At 36.5% G+C, this 21395-nt stretch overlaps 1 long non-coding RNA gene across 2 annotated transcripts in view; it reads left to right on the top strand.

Annotated features, from left to right (window-relative positions):
• Positions 1-3435: 3435 nt before the first annotated feature.
• The window catches only part of LOC128091027 (uncharacterized), a 34009-nt gene continuing 16049 nt past the window's right edge, over positions 3436-21395 (top strand). Inside the window, exon 1 of one of the 2 annotated variants that reach the window (XR_008211188.1) lies at positions 3436-3494. This is a non-coding gene — a long non-coding RNA (uncharacterized LOC128091027). Of the gene's footprint in view, positions 3495-15338; positions 16044-21395 lie in introns of those variants that run through there. The other variant, XR_008211187.1, reaches the window with a different exon arrangement.

The following is a 21395-nucleotide window of genomic DNA, read 5'->3' as shown; positions in this document are numbered from 1 at the left end:
ACAATTTCACCCAGTTCAGTTAATTCAAAACCAAATAATGCCAGGAAATGATGGAAATGTACTGGTTCAAGGTTCTCTATATGTGCATTAAGCTCACTGTAGGATCAAATTGAACTAAGTACTAGCAAGAAAACATGACTAGTTATATCACAAAAGAGGAAAGTTGTGTTTGAGGCAGCTCACCTGGGCTTCACGTGCTTGAGAAGCAGTAGCACAAAAAGAGATGCAGTTTCGTCTTTAGGTGAATAGGAAAATTGTTTTATGTTAATAAAAAAAGGCAAAGTCTGTAAAGACATTAAAATGAGACCTGTTAGTGTCTCAAGCAAGGAGCAAATGCCAGCATGAAGAGTTATAGTCTGGAAAAGTGATACAAACTGTCTATGCAATTAATATTTCTGTTCACAATTCATAACAGTTGTCTTAACTTGCAAGATAATTTCTAGCAAATAACTGAGTTGTCTTTAATTAAACACAATTTCAGTTGAAGGTAAGTAGGTTTTTAATATTTTTTGCTCTCATCTGTGTACTGTGTCTTCATTAGATTTTACCATTTGAGTATATTTATTCTTAGAGCAGGGCTCTGTCTTCTGGATTTTACTCAGTGAGACCAGGTTCTGATTGGCTGTGCTGCTGACCAGTGTAACACAGACAGTTGCACAAATCACTGGAAACCAAGTGAAAGTAAGAGCCATGTCCTTTCTTCATTTGCTTAAGGGTGGTTATGCAGAAATTGACGTTAGATGCAGTCTGTCTTACATCCCTTACCAAAATTAAAGAAATTAATCTCAGTTAATCTCACTTGCAGTGTCATTAGATTTCACCCGTCATCTTCTGATTTAAAACCTACAAGAAAACTGTGAAGAAAACAATAAGATGGTTACTGAGGTCTCCTGCTATTACTGGTAGGCTACTTAGGACTTTCAGTATGTGTCTTAAAGTCTTTTTTCCTCATGGGTACTTCTTTTCTAGAAGATAAATCCTTGAATACTCAGTGCTTCACAGATCCACTTAAGCAGATAAATATTGCCTTCTACTGTGCATCTGTAAAAAGAAATATCCATATGGATAATAAACAATTAGCTATCTATCTTCTTGGAAGAGTTAAATTTCTGAGCTGTCTCCTGGACTTCTCCATCCTTGCACTGACTTTTCCACTGGAAATGATGATTAGACCCACAATCACTTACTGAAGCATTGAGAGCTTTTTGATGTTTTCATTCAGTTCAAATCTGAATCATACTTTCCAATATTATAACATGGTAAAGAGATACATAAACACAAAAGAGTGCCCTTCAGAGGGGTTAAAGTATGAGCATGAGATGAGTTCTGGAAGTAACTTTTTCTTATAGAGACCCAGTAATATCTTAACTTCAGTGTTCATCAGACAAGATCTATTACTTTGCATGAAGTATGAGTAGGACAGTTTGCATTTATTTTTTTACTATGCATATTGAATTATGGCACAACCCTATAGACACATGAATTTACTTACTTAAGATAAGCTTTTTTGTTAGTATTCATTGCAAGTCATCCCAGGAGCCACTAGGAATAATTTCAATTTTGAGATGCATTCACATCTCATCACCTTCATTTCTGATGTTTATTAGTTTTCTCCTTCCCTCTTACAACTTCTTACCTTTTTAATTTTTTTAGATTAAACATTTATCCAAGCTTCCATTTCTCTTTACATCTGTGGTGGTTTTTCTTTTTCTTTATTTTTTTTTCCCTTGTTTAGAAGGTTTGCATAGCTAATGCATCAATTTTAATCCTATCCTTTAAGGTGCTCAATAAGTGTATGATGACTGAACAGAGTAGTAGAATGAACAGTAGGTATGTGATAGGCTGTCATGATGTTGTTGTACACAACAGATGGGGAAGGAAGCATGATAGCAAATCAAGACAGGAGGATTGCACAGTCCAAAAGCAGGGCTGCTCTGGAAACGGCAGTCAGGGTCAGCCAAGGATCAGATCAACAGACAACCCCACAGTAATGAGGCACATTGAAAGTCAGTGCTGGAAGTTGATGCAGAACAACTTTGTCCATGGCCAGGCACAAGCTGAACCAGGTTAAATAGAATCTCTGGGCCTGTTCGAGTGGAGACTCCAGGGGAGCCTGTCACCAGGACCATTAAGCACTATTCATGCACTAATGGCACTGACAGCTTGTAGAATAATATCCACACCATGCCTCATAGGCATATGGCTGCTTTTAGCTGTACAGAATCTCCTTAAGCTAAAATCACTATCCTTAGAAATACAAACAGTAACTGTAGAAGTGATAGCAGAATCTTAACCCCATTCAAGATAATACTTATTAGCTCTTGTTGAGCTCAGAATAATTCTCCTTTTTTTCCTCCCTTGCTCCCTTATTTATGAAGTTAGTTGAGTTTTTATGTCTTTGTGCACTTTAGTAGATGCAGGGGCAAATAGTTAACCACTGCAACGAGTAGAAGCATTATCGTTACGTTATATCATAATGGAAAAATCATGCCCATGAATTCATCTTGACAATGGATCTGCCTAACCTGGCATATGTGTAATATATTTAATCACTAAGGAACTGATGCATTTGGTTGTGAGAGAGGAAGCCTTAACTCCTTTGTGAAACTTATAATAATATGTGTTCAATGTTCTGAGATCGTTTGAAATTTTATATTGAACTATAAATCACATGGTGCTTTGGGACATTCAGCATGTGGGAAGCTTGAAAGCAGATAGTTGAAATGGTGTGGACAATTGTTCTGCAAAAAGAAATGTGTATTTACTCTTAGCAACATCAAAACAACAGTTATTTTTAAGAAAGTATAGGATATAAGGTATATTTATCAAATGCCAAGTTTGTACATATATGGAATTCTTTTTTTGTTGTTGTTACATTTCATTCTGGTAGAACTGTAGTAACTTCTTACTAATTTGGCAGTGAGTGGAAAGGGAGCCACTATAGTCTGGTATTTCTTGTTAGACTTCTGTACTGCTTACTCATGGAGCTGTGATCAAAAGAGGAAACTCCTGAAAAGAAAAAATGTACTACTGAATTTCTCTGGATTCCTCTCATATTTTACCTATCCTTTCTGCCCTTCATCAAGATCACCTCTAATTTATTGGGAAGAGTAGGAACCTGTATGTAGCTTTTCACTGGTATACCTACCCCAGAGCTCCAACGTAGTCCCTACTATCAAAAAGAACAAAGCCTTGTGCTGCAGAGAGCTGTTATTTCTGTTGTTTCGTTACACTATGCCCTGTGCTAAGATTCAATCTTATGATCATTGCACAGTAATATCCTTGGAGGAATATTCCCAAGTAAGAACTTAATTAGGAAAAGTGCCAAAGTAATACTCTCTATCTGAAAAAATAATTGGAAATTGTTCATTCAAAACGAATGTGCCTGTCTTTGGTTTCCTTTGCTTCTTCTTAACCTCTGTTTTTTGTTTTCAATTTGTCTGCAGATATGTCCTGCCAAGAAACAACCCATCTGGCTGCACTTGTGAACTCTGGTTAGATATCTCCTGTTTCCTGTCATTGTTAGGAAGGAGAATGCTCCAATGGCTAAGCGAAGATTATGTGTTTTTAGACGTCTCTTGTAGTTCTAATGAATTAGGACTCTATTTTCAGCAAGAGTCTGTAAGAGGACTCTCATCACTAGAAAGTCCAAACAAGGATTGCAATTTGTCCTTTTCCCAGTCTTGAATGTTATGAACACAAATTAGTTACTGTGCACTTGTCTCGCTCCAATTTATAGGAGGGAGATGAGGTTCTTTAATATCTGTATACCCGGTGTGAGATTAAGAAACAACGGTTCATATGTTGTTCCATCCAATTTATTACTAAGACGGGAAGGGAGACGGGGAAGGGAAGGAGTGCGATAGAAAAGATGGAAAAGAAGCAGGAGTTGCGTAAAGCGGGGATAGTCACCAGCAGGATCCAGCAGCGGTCCCGTTGCACGGTGTTTGAAGGTCCCGGGCAGAACGCAGCAGAAGACGGGGAGCAGCAGCGTGGCCGGCACTGGGCAGCAGGCAGGTAGACGAGGAAGTCGAGGAGCCAATTCTTGAAGCAGCAACAGCGGTCAGGCAGCAGGCTCAGGAGAGTTCAACAGTATGCAGGAATGACCTCAATCTTCAGGAATCCCTCTGTTCTTCTTCATGAGGGATCTCTTGTCAGAAAACCCTCCGTTCTTCATGAGGAATCTGTTGTCAGAACCCTCCGTTCTTCATGAGGAATCTGTTGTCAGAACCCTCCGTTCTTCATGAGGAATCTGTTGTCAGAAAACCTCCCGTTCTTCCTGAGGAATCTGTTGTCAGAAAACCTCTCCTCGTGGTTTTCAGTTCCTCTTTTATCCTCCTTGTTCTCCTGCCTACGTGACAAGGATGGGCCTTGAGCAAGAGTCATTGAGTACCCCCTGAGATGGCCATCATCCGGAGATAGGTCCACACAAAGGAGCACTTCACAGCTATTTAGCTGCAGCTCATCTCGCTCTCGTTGCCCCTGGCCGTGTCCATCTGCATTCCCCCAGACAAAGGATTTCACAATCCTTGCTCGGGACTTGTCTGGACTTGAACAAGTCCATCTGTGTCCCCAGCAAGCTTTGAGACACAGAAGTTAACAGAATAATAACTTACAGAGTAGTATCTTACAGCACTGTATGCACACTATGAGGGAAAAAGGAGGGAAATATGACTGCTTAGAAGCACTGTCCTGAAGCAGGACCACTCCAGAAGCCCCTTTCACAAATATTAAAGCTGTGAATCCAACTGCTCAACACCAGGGTGGGGGTGTGAGAGAGAGAGAGAGAGAAGGTGAGGGCTTTAGCTAGACCCCAGTAAGTCTTGAAAACAAAGCTTACAGAATCTCTGTTCTAATAAGATGATGGAATAGGAAAAGGAATATAGATAGTGAGTAGATGTTACATCCCTTCAGATGCTGGGAACTGTAATTTTGTGTAGCAGACATTATTCTGCAGCATGCTGAACGGTCCATGGGGAGGTTCATCTTATGCTGCATGAATTTGGTGAGCTGAAAAACTGAGAAGGAATTATCCCAGTGTCACAATGTCACCTTCTGCCTCCCCAGCCCCTCAGGGATATTAATAAATGTTTGAGAAGCAAACCATAGGACGAGGCAGAGGGTAAGATGATCAAGTTGCTTAGAAAGTGAATAAAGAATATAAGGGAATTGCTAGGTTTGGAGACCTGGTTATGCTCAGATTAACTGAAAGCCCAGGCAGAGTGGTAGACACTAGAAAGTATGTAAAAGAAAACCAGTGTTCACTGTGACATGGGAAAATCCTGGGATCTGCTCAGTGCTGCTGAGCATTTCCGCCATTTGAAGGAATGTAAATTTACTTGCTCTTTTTATCCTAACTAACTGAATAGCTGTTTTAGTAAGCCATTTGTCATTGAGCCCCGCTTGTTGAGATCCAGAAGGAATACCCTCCAGAAGGAACACTTTGCACCATCTCTCACCTTGCCTGCCAGCTCTAGTATGGAACAACAATTCAACTCACTTCTTTGATATAGTCCTTATTTCCTGAGCAGAAGGCTTCTCTTTTCTAACTCATCAAGAAAACTGAATGAAATAGACTCTTCTTAAAGTAAAAGGAGAAAACATCTGACTCCTGTTCTGCCACAAGACATGAAAGTAAAAAAAAAAAAAAAAAAGTGCTACAAGCACATTTGTTTATTTAGCATAAACAAATATTTAACACTTTAATCACTTTTACCTTTGAAACATACATCTGAATGTTAATGTGTTTTATGGCACTAATGGGCAGAGACTGAAATTTTATCTTCATGCAACTGTACCTAAGAACGAGGTGATATTTAAAAAAAAACAAACACAACACATTGATTTCAAAGGAATCCCATTATTCACAGCAATTCTTCATTTTTGGTCTCTCAGTTTGCAAATATTTTCTTCTCAGCCTCTAGTAAACTGCTTTATAAATCACATAGAGGCTTCTGGGCAGAAGAGAAGAAAGTAATTGATCTTGTTACTGCACAGCCATAATGATGCAGACCCTGTGCACTAGCCTCATATATTTTGATTTATGTGTCCCCACTTTCCCCCAAAACCACATTAATTGCATTGGTTAAAAAGATAGGATGGTGCATAAAATTGATTACTCTAGGGAAGCACAATCTAGAATTCTATAGCTTCTGGAATTTACAGTATACCTCATCTTGACTTCAGAAAAATTTCTAATTGATGATTATTTAGAAATTTAAAGACCACACTGGACGAGTTATCATACAATAACTGCATGATGTTCTGGTCAGTTGGCCATTAACACAACATCTAGAAAGAATTGTTCTGCTGAACAACCAAATACCTAGGAATCTTGATTTAGCTGGCACAGGTAATTTTGAATGGTGTAATTATTGTGCCAAATAAACAATTTAATCAGTTTCAGGCTTGCTTCTCATTTGTACCTTCTTCATCTTTACTTGTCATATTGCAGTTTGAGGTTAAATTGAACATATAATTTCCATCAGAACTTGTCACTCCTTATCTGATGAGTTTTGCTAATTTGGTGTACCACTGTGAATTTTCTTCTTAATTCTTGATAAGGTGTAAAGTTAGTGTACTTACACAGTCATATTTATGAAAACAACTACAATAGAAAGCAATAGATTATGATCCCAACAAAATGAACTGTGTTTTTTCAACCTACATGGAAGAAGTTACAAATATATGGAAGATACATTTTTCTATCTGAAAATGTATGTATGTATATACAATGCAAAGAATGTCTTTAGAGTTTAAGCAAAGGAAATTAGCTAATCATTCTGGCTCTTCATGTCAGCAAATGTTTCCTTGCTATACTATGGTTTGTCCAATGATTCTCTTCATCTTAGTTACTAAAGCACAGTGTCACTAATGCTTTCAAGGTGAAATAAACTCTTGTTTTAATGTGATGTAGATACTTTACTAGGCAAAGAGGAAAGAAAGGTTTAATGCTTTCATATTTGACATCCATTTTACAAATGTATTTAAATATTGACTCCAGAGATAGTCACTGTATTCTGTGAAGCAAGGATATGTTAAATTTGACCAAACTTAATAATTAATTGTAACAATTTCATAAATGTTAAACAGTTTTCCACGTGATTGAAGTTTTGCTAGAAAAATGATAGATGTTGAGAATGTGCTTCTGGTCATTTGTCTTGATTTCATTCAGTATGCAAAAGTAGTAATGCAGTGCACGTTATGCTAACTAGGCAAAAATATCTGACTTCCTGAGCTGACAAAACCAAAGCCCTTCAAATTATCAGTCTTTTTCATTAGCAGAGAGATAATGTGTACAAAGAACTACAGAAAAGTCAGGACAAAAAAGAGAATTAGATAGGAAACTTGACTTACTCATGTGAGACAACACAAGTAGTACTTTCATCTACAATAAATTATTTTAATATAAAAAAGAAAGAGCAGTAATCCTCATGAAAGAAATACACATTCTCACTTGAATAGAAATGACACCCTAATTGACCTCGTATGTTTTTTCTAGTTCAATAGAGTAACCAAAGTAATTGGAATGCTGTAATTTTATGCCAAGTCATTATAAAAATTGAAGTCAAGGACCTGAACACTGGGTAAATTATAAATTTTACTCAAATCTTTCTCTAGTATCTGCTTATGATGAAGAAAGATTTTTTTTTTTTCCTGGTGTTTCTCATATGGCAAAGTTTTAATTTCTGGAACAATTTTTTGCAAGATTTAATTCTGTTAATGTGGTATTTTTTTCTCAAGTATTTTTAATGTGCTCATGTTCTGTCAAAATTATTATGTACTGTGAAAAAATGCTATGCAGAACAGACATAAGCTTGATGCTTCTTATCTATGGCCTTCCTAACATCCTATCAACGCTGCGGTTAGCAACTGCTCAGTCTTGCTCCTGTTCATAGACCACTCCCATACTGTACTATCTGTACTACAGCTACCTGCCGATACATTCCTACAATGGAAACATGATTTATTGCAAAGTTGTTGCAGCATCAAATTGCTTTACTTTCCTCAAATGTGACCATAATGGCTAGCTCCATTCTTTCTCTATGATATTACAAGTGGTAGAACGTCTTCAGTGAGAGGACAGAAAGAGGCAAGAATTAGTCAAGATATGTAATTATCCTTAAGTAGTATCAAATGTCCTAGAAAGACTCACTGAGACTGATATTCTGGTAAATATCAGAAAAATCTTGCCTTGTGAACAAATAGCATCTACAATGTGAACAAATGCAAATGTAATCAACAGAAGAAAATGATTCATATTCAGAAAGCAGCAAATACTTATTTGACAGAGCCATATAACTTACCATCCATCATGTTCCCAGTACTTTTTATTAAGCTTCACGGTAAGAAATACTTTGGCAGTATCTTATTAAAAATATATATGCATTCAATGCTTTTTATCTTCAACAGTTAGATTCTGTCAGAGCAAAGTGCTGAGACATTAATGTAAGGTGGAGAAAACTTGAGATATAACGTTAGGAAATGTATCTGGTGTTGAATCAATAAATATATTAATTTATTTACCTTCTGTAACTTAGAATTCTTCATCATATACAGAGCCATAATTTCATACTGAAATTCATGTTTGAACCACTTTAATGGATGCCTTATGTCTTGTAATAAGCTGGCATTTGATTTAGCAGTGTCTAGCCTGAGCCACAGCTATGCAACCATTTAGTACAGGCCAATCTCCACTGATGCAAAAAAAAACCCCTCGTTGTTTCTCACTCCCCGTTTTGTTTGCTCTGAGTTGATTTGTTCTGGATCTTTAACCTGGCACAAAGAGACTCTACAAGCAGGACATTCATAACTTAAAATACAAACTGGGTACTTACTGGCTAATATAGTCACAAAAGATAACTAGGGTGCATTGAGACCAAACATGCTCACTAACCTACTAAGGCATCAGAAGAGTCTTTACTGACCAGTCAGAAGAGGAAGAGTTGCCCTTTTCAACTTTCTAGAGAGGAGCTGCTGCTCAGTTGCTGTCTTGCACCAGCTCCAGTAAAACCAGCAACACTGACAGCTCTGCTTGATGATTTCATGACATCCAGAAGTCCCAGTAAGACTGACCATTGTGATTAGTCATGGGTTCTGTTTTGCTTTGCTTTGTTTTTGTTGTTTTTGGGGGTTTGTTTTGTTTTGTTTTGTTTTGTTTTTGCATTTTGATCTTGCATCTTTCTATGCTAGTGCTTTCCCCCTTTAAACATTGAGCTATTGCTTCTTTGATCTCAGAAATCCTACTTCTGTCTGCAGTGTTCACATTCTTATCTGTCTATAGATAACTGTTTCTGAGCAGGCTGAGTACATCTGTACTGTATGTGGACACCTAGACAGCTGATGTACTGGGGAAGATCATGAAACTGATCATTCTGGAAACTGTGCTAAGGAATGTGGAAGAGAGTGAAGTGATATGGGATAACAAGCATGGTTTCACTAAGGGCAGGTCCTGCCTGACCAACTTTGTTGCATTTTATGATAGCAAACTGTATCAGTGGACAAGAAAAGACCCACTGATATCACCTATCTGGACTTCAGTAAGGTCTGTGAAATGGCTCCCCATAACATCCTTCTCTCCAAATTGGAAATATATGGATTTAATATGGAATGTTTAAAGTATGAGAAACTCGCTGTTCGACTGTAGCCAGAGAGCAGTGGTCAATGGCTCAATGTCTGAATAGAGATCACTGGTGACTCAATGATTTCTGTCATCTTCTCAAGGCCAAACCTTGTTCTCCACGCTCACCTTTTTTTTCTGAAACTTATTTTATCCAGTGACTGACTAGTTTTCAGAATGTAGATAGGTTTCACGTTGCAGAAAATCACTAGAACAATAGGCAGTCTATACATTTCTAACCCTATCAGCATTCTCCAGGCCTTGTCTGGTTGTGGTTAATCTATGAAATGCTACAATAGCAAAAGGCTCAGAGGAGATAGGAAGGAAGAACATACTCATGAAGCTCAAGTTGCATTGTAGGGAATGATCGTGTGTGTTGCAAAGAAAGACAGATTTAACACAAGGGGGACAGGTGTGTTGTTTTACTTCTAGATAAATGGCTGCATAATTTGAGTGGATTAGTCAGCTTTTGGCAGACATGATCAACTGGTCATATCAGCTGAAGGGGTCAACCGTTTATACAACTGTTGCCTCTTCAGTTAACCAAAATAATCATTCTGACAGACAAAAAAGGACTTTTAACAGAGCAACAGACTTGATCTGGATTCAACCACATTACTCCTTCCCAGCAGCAGAGGGTGCTCAGTGTCATGATGATGAGCATGTTATAGGGAATTATGTTAGTAGTGCGAATCCACTGTGTATTGCAATTGCTACACTCTGGTAATTTGTGTGTGTATTCTGATTTGAGTGCGTTGCTGTTATCATCCTGCAAAATCAAAATGACATATAACATCAAAACAGCTTCTAATAATTTAATTTGGAGTTAAACATTAAATTCTTCATGTGTAGAATATCTAAAGCAAATTTGTTATAGAATGTTAGACACTAACACGGTTTTGTTAGACCTGTAATTCAATGCAAGTGTCTGCTCTTTATGCAGGTTGACTCAGCTTTTTATGCCTATTGAACGTGGAAATTTCTTCAGGTGAAAGTAATTTATTTATAGCAGTGATTTGCAGTAATTCCCCTCATCTTATCCATTGTTTCTACATAAAAACTTCACTCATTAAGCCAGAAAATATACACACGTAGCAATACAGCTCTATACAGCTGTCTCATACCTCTCCCACATTTAAAATATACAAGTTGTCAGTATATCTGATTTTGAAAGGCCTGTGATTCTGAAATATAAACTCTATCACAGAAGGCTGGATCTAAAATTATGCAAATCATTCTAGTGTCCATATTTCAAAAAGATAGCTGAAAAAAATAGAGAAATTTAGAAGAGATACACAAGCAGTATTTGAAGTCTAGAGGAAATGACAGCAAATGGCTTAGCTCAGACTTTTTTTTATCTTTCAAGAAGATTTAAGTTAACTTGATTTTATTTTATAAGTCACTTCACAGGCAGAAAATAGGAGTTACTGATGTAATTTTTAACTTTTTGGAGGATAGCATTGTGAAAGGCTAAAGTCACTAAATTCAAATCAGAAATATTGTATAGATGTTTAATTGTCCAAAGGAATGCAGTTCTGAAAACTGTGGAGGATTTTCAATCCTTTGAATTCTTTCAGTTGAAATCAGATACCTACCTGGAAGATATGTTTTTGACAGTTTATAACATTCAAAATGGAGTTAACTGAGGGAAAAGTAATGGATTTTCATTACAGAACATCAAACAATATGACTTAACATGCTCTAAGCTCTTTGAATCTATTTGTTTCTGTTCTGTCATAAAGAGATGCATAAACTCATACCAGAAAATATGACTAAAGCCCTTACATAAAGCCCATATATTCCCTTACATTTTTTTTTTGTTGTTGTTAATGTACAGAGCCTAGAATTGTAATGGAACTATTGGGCTCATTGACTATAGTTCCCTCTTTTGACATGTCACTGTGTTTTATCATTGAAAATAAACATTCCTTCTCAAAGGCTGATATAGCAGCTCCTTGCTTTGCTGACTGGAATTTCCATCCCATGACAGCTACTTTATATTATATATATAAGCTACTTTATTATTGTATATATACAGAAGGTTGAGTTAGGGCTTAGTTTTGGGATGTGAACTAGATTATAGGCATTTTTGATTCGGGGTTTGTGATAGGGTTTTATTATATGTTAAGGGTTTGTTCTGGAGCTTTTGATTTAAGGTTCAAATTTCATTAGGATTAACAGTCAGAATTAGGTGGTTGTGTTAAGGGCCTGTGTTTGGTTTTATTTAATCATTAGTGTTAGTTTTGGGGTTCAGGCTAAGATTTAGGATGACAATTTGCTAGTTTAGGTTTGGCATTTAAGTTAAAGTATTTAAAGTTAGGGTTGAGGTTGAGAGTGAGGTATTCAAGTTTAGGTTTAGGGATTTTCTTGAAGTTATTTTTAGAGTTCAGGGTTAAAGTTAGGAGTTGTGTTAGTATTCAGATTTAGGTTGGGGTTTTAAGTGTGTTCTGCTAGGGATTAGGATGTTGCATTAGTTCAGGGTAAGTTTTGGGATGATGGTGCATGTTACAACTTTTAGGTGTATGGATGAAGTTAAGATTTATAATTAGGATTAAGAATTAAGGGTAGCCCTAGAGTTAGAGTTCAGTATCACAGGTTTGGTTTTATTTTTGTGTTTAATCTTGAGGGTTTGAGTTAGTGCTTCGTTGAGATTAGTTGGGATATGGCAAGACAATCGGGGTTGTTGCTAGTCTTAAATCTAGGGGTTAGAGTTAGGCTTAGAGATTACATTTAAAGAATTAGTTTGGATCTCATCTGTTTCTATCATGGCTAAGTTAAGACTGAATAACTTTATTTCTGAATTGGTATATAGAAAGATCCAAATGGGCAGTTTAGAGATTCATTATTATAAATAACAAAACCAGAAGTATGCATTTTTGAAAATGAGAAAATATTTGAACAATATTATTAGGCTCTGTGAATATTTTTATCTATACTTTCCCTTCAGGACAGTTGATCAAAAGTTGAAGCAAAAGAAGAATAGAAGTTTTGGAAGTACTGTGTACTAAAGAGATGATGGTGTGATAAAAGCACTGTCAACTCACAAAGAACACAATCAGAAATGCAAGTGATGGCAAAGACACAGAGTATGTGAAGCTCAATCAAGATATTATCCAGACTTCAGAAATCTACGTTAATCATATGAAATCCCTTCTGATTTTAGAAGGAATAGTGCCAGATTACAGAAGAACTGAAATTATGGCCAACGTGAAACATCCAGGGCTAATGTAAGAAATAAGAATATGCAATTTCTATAGATAACAGAAATGAATAGAGTTTTAATGGGCTTTACAGACTCAATTGTTTTTTGTCAATACAGTTTACAGTTTAGATAATAATCGCAAAAAACTCAGCAGCAAACACAAGCAAGACTCTTAATCAGAGTATATTACTGGAAGCCTAGCCATCATTCAGAGAGACAGATTCCAGAATGGATTAGAATTTTACCTGCTTTAATATTAAGGCCTTATTTCATGCATATCTGGAACTTTCATGTCACCCAAAATATTGCCAAGGAATACTATATATTGCTTTTTTTTTTTTTTTTTTTTTTTTTTTTTTTTTTTGTGTGTGTGTTAATATGAAGTGCAAATTTAAGAACAGTCACTTAGCAGGCATTGCTATGACCCTCTAAATTTCTGGCTTGACATAGCTTGAGGCAAATGCAAGAAATGCTATGACTTGAAAACCATTTATAACTGAACACTTTTTCACTTCTATATCTTCAGTGAATAGAAATAACATACTGTGATGTATACAGGAAAAAAAATGCCAACTATAAGTGCCAAAGTGGAGATTAAGTAGTGGTGTTACCTGTTTTGTACAGATGTTCTTATTTATGCAAAACGCAGATAAAATTTGCCTAGCAGATATATCACAATAAGCACAGATGAAACAAAACCTCTGTAGTGGTATATGGATAACTGAAATTGATATCATTACCTTTTGAGAATGTAAATTAAACCACTGTCTTCAGATGCTGATACTACGACGCTTGTCCTGATGACAGACAGGCTGAAACAGTGGTGATGATTGGATCCACACCTTTTTAATCTTTTTTCACATAAATTGAGTGTAAATGAGCAAACTGTAGGAAGTTTTTGAAAGCCTTCCTATGTTTCTGAATAGGAGAACACAGTTAATGTAAGACATTGTTTTACAGGAAAGTTTTTAGAATTAAGAATTATTATTGATTTTGATTACATGTCTGTAGATAATTAACAGTTAAAATTAATTCTGACTACTTACCAGAGAATTTCTGGTTAGAAGAGGACTTTCAAATAGCACAGGATCTTTTACATGATTTGAAGATATGTAGCCCAACTATAGTAATTCTGTGTTTTTGTTCAGCTTGTCAGTCCTGGTGTACCAACACGGGAGCTTGGTGAAAGAGACCTACTTTCATGTAGGTTTTTATACACATTCTGCTAGAATTACAGGAATGGAAACAGTTCTGAAATTACCAAATTCACAGAAATTTTCTCAGGCTGATATTCACTTGATCGCATGTAGACTTTTGCAACATAACAATATTCATTGCTGTAGTGCAGCATAGACATTGCTCAGTAGTTGTCCAGTGTACTGTTAGTTGTCCACACTTCTTTTACTGTGAACACAGAGAGAATCTCAGAATTAGATACATCTTCTCTGCATCTTATCTAATACAGATCAGCTATCCCATTACCTTTGATGAATCTCAGCCCTGATGCTTCCAGGAATTTAGTTTATGCTATAGATTATTTTCTTTTATGAGGAGTAGCGTGACAGGAGTTTTCTACGATAAAACAAATTTCTCTGCTTTTGTGACATCTTGTACTTTCCCTGCATTAAATGACATGGAAAACTATAAAAATGACAAGTAAGAAACCATGATTGTTAATATGTTTTGCTTTTTCTGTTGAAAGTATTATTTTTTAAAGACATATTTCAAATTCAGATACAAACAGTTGCATTTCATCACTTCCATCCTTTGTATAATAGGTTGTGTGTTAGACAGGCCATCACTCATGAATCACATTTCTACCTACATGCCATTTTCCACCTATCACCGTGTCAATGACATCATCATAGGCTACTTTATGAATTTAATGTTTATAAATTGATTATTTACCTTATTAAACAAATAATAATTCTACCTCCAACTGATTTGCAGCTTGCTTTCTATGTCAGTACACATTTCTTAGCAATATTCCAAGGACCATATTCCATCCAATTTGATAAAGGTTCATCATCCAAGAAATTTTTTATGCCAGTACTTATATTAAGTATACTTTCTTATTTTAGACAGAGTACTGCATAAAAGTTACTACCAAAACTATGAACTCTAATGACAACTTATCAGGATTCTAGTCTTATAGAGTTTTAACTGCTAATTTAGGAAAAAGCCCTCAAGGAATGACAGTCAATTATACTTTATTTATCCAAGATCTCTTACTACAATATACTCATGGTCAATTTTGTAAACATTTGTTTTACTGGATTAGAATCGAAAAGCTTTTCTATCTGGATGAAATTTAATTTTCTGTTTCAACTATGTGCTGAAGTAAATACCTTCTTCAAATTTAGTTGTGTGAATGTCGGGCTAATTCTATAATAATTATTTTCAGGTGTGCTTAGTTAATCTCCTGTTTCTGCTGGTTGGGATCAATGCTTTAATCAAAGCTTCAGTGGTTTCAAAGTTTTGATGTTGTACTCCCATAACAGCCACGTGTGAACTTAGAACTGATAAAAAGGATTTTCTTTTTTCTGTTATTAACCTGAAGTGGAATACTGAAGTAACTGCTGGATGGATTCAGCATTCATTGACCTGTGCTGTAGCTGTTGAACTGCAAACCTGCTTAAGCAGCCTGGTCTGGGGAGAAAAGAAAAGAGAAAAGGGCACTTATGCCCATTATTTATATGCTTCTCTTATATCATGGGGCCAGAATTACCCCATCAACAACAGTGTGACATCATTGGAAGGAGTACGTGGCTACATATGCTATTTTATTTCTTAAGTGTTTATTTTTCTCAAAGATAAGCAATTTCATATTTACAACCTTCTACCTGAACTGAATACAATTGGAAATTACATAATGAAAGTATATAAAGTTAAAATATGCTGCATTGCTTTCATTATATCTACAGCAACATCACAAAGCCAACTAACACTGAGAATGTTTTCTGACTTTTCTCTACTGAGGATCAGTGTCCTTCACACCTGTATGGGAACTGCTGAATCATGGCCTGAAACTCTGATTGATCACCTGAGGCAAGAAATGAGTCAACCACAGGAGCACAGGTGAAGGTAATTCACTTGTGCTACCAGAGGGGTGGAGCCTGGCTCCACCTCTCCTAGATCCCATTTAAATGCTGACTGCCACTGAGGAAGGCTCTCTTCCTGCTGATCACTCCTTATGGAGAATATTGTGAGCCTATGACATCAGTAAGCATTTTCCTTTTATTATCTTTGTGTTGCAATAACTTTACTTAGCCTAAAACTCTGTACACTTATTGATTGTACAACACCGTATCTCTCTTCACGTTCTTTTTATCTGCATTACTTAGTGAAGAATCCAAATTTGACATGGAGAAGTTTAGCCTTTGTATTTTTTTAATGAATAGCCTATACACAAGATTTGTAAGTGCACAATACATAACTCGGTATCTGTTTATGCACTGCCTGTAAGTTCTGTGAATATTTGTTTTCTGTGGTGAGATAGACTTAGGGCTTCTACTAAAGTTCTTTCTCTGCCTGCTTGGGTTAAGCTTTGTGAAACAAGGACAAGTAGAACGTAGTGGAATATCTGTCTTACAGTTGGGTCTTTCAGAGAAAGCATGACGTTGAAGATTTTGAAAAATCACAAGCTCCTCAGTTCTATATATTGTACTAAGTAGATAAACAATCATTTAACTGAACTTTGCCTGGTTCAAAAAATAGTCTCAGGCTTTTTTTTTTTTTTTTTTTTTTTTTTTTCATTAAATCACTGGAATCACTGAAATCATATGTCACTGAAACAGTTCTAAAGATGAAGGCATTTTGAACAAGCAGGATGTGATATGATGCTTTTTTAGAGTATCATACATTTCCTTAATCTTGCAAACGCTTTAAAATAAGCAGCCAGGCATTCAGTCTGAATAGTATGGGACCTCCATATTACTTTTGTGTTAATCAAGGAGACAGCCCCTCATCCTGCCTAGTCTAGATATTTTGTTTAGGATAGGAAACATTTTCTCTGGAATAAAGCTTTCACTGACAGCGAAAGCTTCCCAGATGACACACTAAAGAGTGAATGCTTTTAGACAGATAAAACTAGGCAAGATGAATCTCAACTTGTTATGATCCAAGGAATTCCCAAGATATATTTGTTTTATAGGACTTCAGCAACTTCAGTGACTCTATGCTAGTATTGTCCAGTGCTTGCTGTTGGAAAGGATTTTTTTTTCGTAATACATGTTTTGAATCCCCCCTTGTTTCAGTGTTAGACTCCTAGCTTATTCAGCTAGTCAATAGGGACATTATTCTTATATGTTTAGGACTTTGAAAACATTTTTTCCCATTTTCATCTCTCTTTTCTTCATTAGTCTAAGCTAAATGAGTTTCCTCAGTCTGGCTAGAATCAGCTCTGCAATATGAGCACTGTTCTGGTTGCAGCCTTGTTACTATATCTCTATTAAAGTGCAGTAGAAGGACTGCTCGCTATTCTTATAGATTTGGTTCCTATTTGTACATTTGCATCTTGCAGCATGGTAACTGATTGGCTTTTTTGATATAACAATGCTCAAGAACAATGTTCTTGTACCTGCCCTGTATTTGTGCAGTTGTAACCCATTCTAGATGGAACTTAATTGCATTTTTTTTCCTGTTTCTCCTTTTCATCAAGGTCATTTGTTCTTTCAGTGCTCATTCAGTTCTTCCCAGCTTAGTATTTCTCACAGATTGTCACTGTACTCTGCGAAGCTGGAAAGAGTGCAAAGCTACTTGCCTGGGAAGGCTGAACAGTAATCCATGCATCTCAGAGTTTCTTTTGTGGTAGCTATTATTTGCTGTCCCTTGCCTTTGCATAACGAATTGGACAATTAAATCACGTGTCCTTTTCTATTTCCCAAACCAAGATTGTTTCCATCTATTCCTTTAATTTGATCTTTTGTTATGCTTAGGGGTTCACAGTGTTTCTGAAAATTTGGTTATTTTTACGGAGCATAACTGACTTCTGGATCTAAAGTTTGTTAGCAAGCTTAAAAGACCAATAAATATGACAAGGCAAATGGTTACAGATGGCAGAATATTATTTATTTAAAGCTGACATTTCCGAGACTCAAAGAAAGCAAGTCATATCAGCAGGAAACATAACATCAGAAGGGATTAATTGTTAATTAATTGTGAATGTGAATGGTGGAAAAAGGTTGCAATATAACTAAAATGTTGTTCATAAGTCTGCTTTTTCAGAACACTGAAAAAGCTGAAAGTACATTAAGAGGAACTCTCCTAGATGATAGTTCACCAAGTGTGACAAAACATCCTTTTAAAAATCTATCGAAAATGAACTAAGAAGAGTGTATAAGACTCAGAAAAGCTTTACAAGCAAAAAGAGTTCCCTCTAGCATTTGTAAGTGCAAGATGCTGTGGTCTGGACCAGTAACTTATTACATGCAATTACCAGAGTGCTTGCACAGCTATAAATCAAATTGCTGGAAGGCTCTATAGCAATGTATTTCTTGTCTCATATAAAAACACTGCAATCAGTCAGTATTTCTTGAGGCAGCTTTAGAGTGAATAGAAAGAAGCTCAGAGAGTATTTGGAGAAACAAAACCTGATTGGAGCCAGGGCTGAGCTGAGTACCATGGAGCCTATTTAGCAGAAATGTGCACAAAGACATTCACTGGCCAGTGGCAGGCAGGAGCAACTGCAATTCTCTCATCTGTGCCATCTTTCTTAAAAACTGACTCACATCCTATTTGACCCAAAGCTTGAGATAAGATTAGGAGAATATAGACATCCCTGCACCCATACCAGGAAGAAAAGAGAGCCAGAAGTCTCTGAAAAGAGAAGAAATACTAAAGTATTGCTCACTGTGATACCGCGAAGACTTCCACATGGTTGGATGGGAGTATATGTGTGCATGCTCTTTATAGTACACCTGTCACACTCCCTCTAGATTTCTGTGCCCCCAGTGTAGGCTGCCCCATCTTCTGGCTGAAAAACAGTGGCATGCAATTTCATGAGGTTATATATACATGTAGGTCACTCCAAAAGTAATGTCTCCTCCTTATTTCCATGGAAATGTCAACAGATACAAAGAGCACAATAACACTATTTGATAGACCAAATTCTCTGCCACAAAACTGTTTTTCCACACAGTCACCATCATTGGCTATGCATTTTCACCAGTGATGAAGAGGAGTCTGCGTGCTGTTCTTGTAACAATGTGAACAAGCAGAGGTGACCTGCTGTTGCCACTGCTGGAACTCATGAAACACACCACCCACTGCCTCATTGAGCTCAATACCACTGTTCAGTCCAGAGAAATTTTCAGCAAACATTTATGAATGTGGGTGGGTGCCATTTTTTTACACATGGAAGAATTCAATGACAACCTTTACTTCATATGTGCTTCTACATCAGATGACAATTTGACAATTTCTCAGACTGCCCCTTTGCTGTCATCTGTTGCTTGGCAACAAAATGTAATGAAGTGTTGGTGGGAAGGTTCAACCTCTACTGCCATACCACCAACATCTGCCTCTGATGTCACAGTCTAACGTAATAAAATATGAGGCATTACTTTTGGATCACCCTCCACAGTTTGGCAGTGCTTGATAATTTCTAACAACTAGAAGACGCAAATTGGTACTCAGTATCCAATATTTTCAACAGACCAAAAATTTTTAACAGCAAAAGTGAAATGAGCCAAGAAAACATACTATTTGAGAAGCGTTGGTACTTGCAGCAAACTCACTTGTTAGCACAACACATATGTATGGAGGTAATATTTTTCAGCAGAAAACTGGCAATTAAAAAAACTATAAACCTTCCTCTGATACATCAGGTTTGATCTACTATATTACATTAAATCATATTGCATACTGTTGAAAACTGGTAACCCTTGAACTTTAGCTGCTTTCCCTGAGTGACTTAGCCGAGGACTTCAATCCTTACAGAGGGATATGGGTTTCTTATTTCTAGTCCATATGGTTCGGAAGCGACTGCTGTTCACTGCAACAAAAGTTTGATTATCACTTTACCATCATCTTTTCCACTTCAAAATACTGAGTAACACTGAAATATCTTGTAAACAAGTAAAAATGGCTGCTAAACTGTAATCGTCGTTTACATCATGCCATGGGGGGAGAATATTATTCTTTCTACTGTAATATTTAGTTGATATTTTAGAACCTTGAAAGTTGTTTTATCCGGTGTGAAAACTGGAAATGCTTCTAAGGTGCTTTTTTAATTAAGAAACTTCAACATATATCTGCAGCAAGGGTCAACCTAAATAGTGTGCAAATTTGCTTATTTGTGGATGACTACGTGCCAAAGTTCAACTCTGCTAAATTGTCAGCATATCCTGAAACACAAGAATTATTGTTAGGAAGTAGAATGAAAGTTGAAACTTTTGCATTTCAATTGCTAGCTAAAAGCAAATTGGTTTGTTCTCTATTTGCTATTTTAGTAGTGCTTTATTTATCTCAATTCCTTTACATATCATAATGTTTTCTTCAAGGTGTAAGAGTTAGAGCTTGTTCAAAAAGGCAATCACTAGGGGAAAGAAAGCTTCCAGTATTGCTCCTGTTGTCCCAAAGAGTGCATGTTTGGGCCCCAGAAGAGTTGTGCAGTTCAGAATGGCTGATATTTGTCTGTGAGTCTAGACTGGATCTGTATCCAGGTCATACAGCTTTTGATAAAGAATAGCCTCCATTTCTGAAAACTCAGGCTGTTACGTGTTTCTGTTACACTTGATAATAGCCTAATACAAACTGCTACACTATACAAATAATGAGAACATATTATGCCAACAATTAGATTGTCTGCAGAAATAGCCCAACTCCATTTGCATGATAATGAAATGGTCCACAAAAAGCAAACACCTCAGAAAATGAGATTGTATGAAAATGGTGTGTGATACTATGTGCCAGTTAGAGCAAGACTTTTTGGGTTGGTTTTTTTTTTTTTTTTTTGGAAAACAGTTAACAACTTTTACTAAGTCAAGGAATGTGGATAAGCATTGCTATGGAAAACAAAATAATATGAAATGAAATTTAATTTGAAATTTTAATGACAATATATTTGTTGTTGTTGCCAGTAATGTTCTATCTATTAAAGCAGATCCTTTAAGAGGAAAAAATGCACTGACATTTTGCGTGTGCACTGGAGGCAGACTGTAGCTGTGCTCTGAACATTTCTGTCACGATGGCTGCAGCACCATCAGTGATATTAGGGAGAGCTAAGTGGCAACAGACTAAATCCCAGGAATGCTTTTCTTCCCCATGATGCATCTATCATGTGTTCTTTAATTCAAGATTTATGGAATCTCACCTCTGAAAGTGTCCTAGCAAAAGAAAGCCTTGATGTTTGAAATAAGGGGTGTTTATGAAGTGCCTCCACATTGTTAATTTCGTGGGAAGTACATACTAATCCTATCTCTGGGACCAATAAGCGTTTACCACAACAAAAGAAGAAGCTTGGAACACAAAAGGACTGCTGACTATAAAACATTTGCTTATATTATTTCCTAAATTTATGGCTGATGTTACTCTCACTACTAGAATCACCAACAAAGAATGGACATTATAAAT

This window comes from Tympanuchus pallidicinctus, unplaced genomic scaffold, assembly GCF_026119805.1.
Source record: "Tympanuchus pallidicinctus isolate F22 unplaced genomic scaffold, pur_lepc_1.0 scaffold5, whole genome shotgun sequence".
Classification (NCBI taxonomy): Eukaryota; Metazoa; Chordata; class Aves; order Galliformes; family Phasianidae; genus Tympanuchus; species Tympanuchus pallidicinctus.
The sequence above is the reverse complement of the archived record's forward strand: the minus strand, read 5'-3'. Positions and strand labels throughout refer to the sequence as shown.